The sequence below is a fragment of the Tiliqua scincoides genome, chromosome 6, assembly GCF_035046505.1.
Source record: "Tiliqua scincoides isolate rTilSci1 chromosome 6, rTilSci1.hap2, whole genome shotgun sequence".
Lineage (NCBI taxonomy): Eukaryota > Metazoa > Chordata > Lepidosauria > Squamata > Scincidae > Tiliqua > Tiliqua scincoides.
In genome coordinates this window covers 19,433,486-19,436,504 of record NC_089826.1, presented here as the reverse complement: position 1 = coordinate 19,436,504, position 3,019 = coordinate 19,433,486, and positions in this window count along the sequence as shown.

Genomic DNA, 3,019 nt, shown 5'->3' with positions numbered 1-3,019 from the left:
AGAACTTTTCTTGTTGGCTGCTATACTCTGTGTGTGTGTATGTGTGTGTGTGTGTGTGTGAGAGAGAGAGAGAGAGCTCAAATGCAAGATGCTCCTGCAATAATGTTGCCTTTGCTCCTCCTTCCACATTTTCAAAGCCCAAGATTTGTTGGTAGCCAATAATAAACTCAATGTATGCAGTCCGTTAGATTCTGAAGCACTTGAAAAATATTCCCACAATGCTATTTTGTTTTGCAAGACATATTTTTGGAACTTTGCTTAACCAGTTAAAGACATGAAAATATGATGACAAAGCAGGAAGTGTTCCATTGCTTCAGGGGCTATTGTGTGAATAATAAACCACTGAGCCACAGTCTACAGGCTGGGTTCATAAGCAAAAACAGGCTGCCTTTCTTGGAATAAGTTTTGTTTAAAACAAAGATCAGATGATTTCTTTTATTTAAGTAGCAGACAAGGGAACAATATAAATTCAGTGGCCTTTTTTATAGTGTTAGGTATTGTTCAGATACATACAAACACCCCTCATCTGTACTTGAATCAGATTTTTCTGCAGAGGTAGAATAGGCTAAATGCCTAAATACCTTGAGGTAAGGCAAGAAAATACCATTAACAGTGATCTTTCAAGCACTTTCAAGATTATGCAGTCCAATGATAGTTGCTTCTGCCCACCTTCCATAATTTTAATGAGGCCCTTAGTTAGGTTTCCATGCAAGACCCTTTGAAATGAATAGAGGCTGCCCTATGGAAGTGCCTAACAAGTTGGGCCCATATTTTATATGTGGCCCCTTTTGCTAATCTTGCAAAGGTTTGTATAATTTGAACAACAAATTGTGTTTTCTAAATTGTTGACTGGTTACATTCTTGCTGTGTAAACAATCAGCCTCCTTCTAAGCACGCTAGACTGAACCACACACCTTACATTAAGGGTTTCTTCAATGTTTCTGAAAGTTTTTTTTTAATTTTCTAAGGCTTAACTGTTTATTTCTGAGTTTCTCTCTGCACCAAGTCTGTTACTTTGTGAATGGCTAGATTTGTGAATTACTAGGTGTATGTATATGCACATGCTTCTATGTGCATAGTTGTACACATGTCTTTTTCATCTTCATACCTCAGATTTGATGGTGTAATATTTTAGCATTGTATGTTTGCACAGAGTACCATTAAAAGTGGGGCTTTTGATGTAATGAAAGAAAAAGCTAGTTTACCTCCATTCCCCCCTCCCTTCTCCCCCTCTTCCCTATTAAAACCCATAACTCTTAAACATGGTTAGCACTAGTCATGGCTTGTTGTATAAACCCTGGTTATGATCCCAGAGATCCTGTGAAACAAAAAGAGCTTGCCAAGCAAACCTGATCTCAAAAGGCTATGTATAGGAAGACACCACCAAAAACTGTTACCTTGCAATAAGAAAAGCTGGAGAGGAAAGAATATCTCTGTACAAAGCAAACCATGATTCAGGCAACTGGATTCACTTCCTACATTATTGCTAGTCCCTAACCATGGTCTGAATACATAAACATAATAGTTCATGCCAGTTTTTACGGGGTCAGGCTTTTAAAGAAAACTTGGTGTGCAATTGTTATTGTTGTGCTCCAAGGAAAAGCAAGAGGCAATTTCTCCACTTGAATTAAACTGTGAAATATGGTTGGAAATGTCCTACAGACCAAATGATATTTCCAAAGTAGCTGTTGATCTTAAATATTTTAACAGTAACTTCTTATTCGTTGCTGAAAGTTCATAAATTTATGTCAAAGTCTGCAATCTTAACTTGGAAGTAATTTCCATTGATAAAGTAAATATTTTTAAGTACATGCATTTAGGATTGAGCTGCCAGATGTGCCCTGCCAGCTTTAAAAATCTGAACTTCAGTGTTAGTTCTTGTAGGGCTGATAGGATGAGAGCTCTAATGTTTGCAAATTGTTTAAGAATCCTATAGTGGAAGCCTTGCAAAGAAAATTCAGTAAAATTTAAGGTGGCATCTTAACAATGCAGATTTTACTTTATTTAACTGTAGATTGAATGGTTAGGTTTTAAAAAAATGAAATCTGATTTGTAATGTACCTAATGTAATATCAGACATATCAAATAAAATTATTTTCTGTGTGAATACAGGCTGGTTTATCTGATTAAAATTATATAGTTTTGTCTCATTCAGGCACAGGCATTTTAAAAGGAAGCACTTAAGGTAAAATCTCATTTACTCTCACATGTAAGGTCAGTTGCATTGCTAGGGTGATGTGGGCCGCACTGGGTGATACCAGTACTGGACAAAATTGTTTTATTTTCAAATACCATCATGTTATCCATCTTGCAATGCATAGTTTAATGCTGAATGCAGTGAAACAAACTGCATTGAAATATCTGTATTCTATCAAATATTATGGCAAAATACCCAGAAAACACAACTGCCTTATGGAACAAAAACTGGGATTTTCTTAACCCAAAACTGACCAATGAGACTGGTTGTTCTGAGAACCAACAAGGTGGTGTTATGATACAGCAAGGGACCAATAAGGTGTTGATATGAGTCAGCTCTCATTTCCATGTTGACATCCTTCAGTCTTGGAAGACTATGGTATCGCGCTCTGAATAGTGTTCTGGAACAGAGTGTCCTCTCCAGTGCACAAAGCCTGGGTAAAGTAGATCTGGAGGATAGACTGTTTCCCATGATACATTTCCCATGATACATTTCCATGTATCATAGCTAATACTAGAACTCTAATTCAGTTGTGTGAGTGCCATCAAGTTGGCCACTGGTTTTTTGTTGGTTACTGATTTGTTGGGTGACCTGTACTGTTATATATTTAAATAAATAAATGGGGGTTTACATCAACCCTAGTGATGCCATTGCATTTAGGTAGCAAGTATGATATTGTAATGGTCTGGAACAGGAGGATGTCCATTATGGGTGTGGGGGGGGGTCACACAATGAGCTTTTGCATGGGATAACACAAACCCTAGTGATGCCTCTGGGAACCTTTTATTACAACTTTGTTGTGCAGTTGATGGCACTGATGTC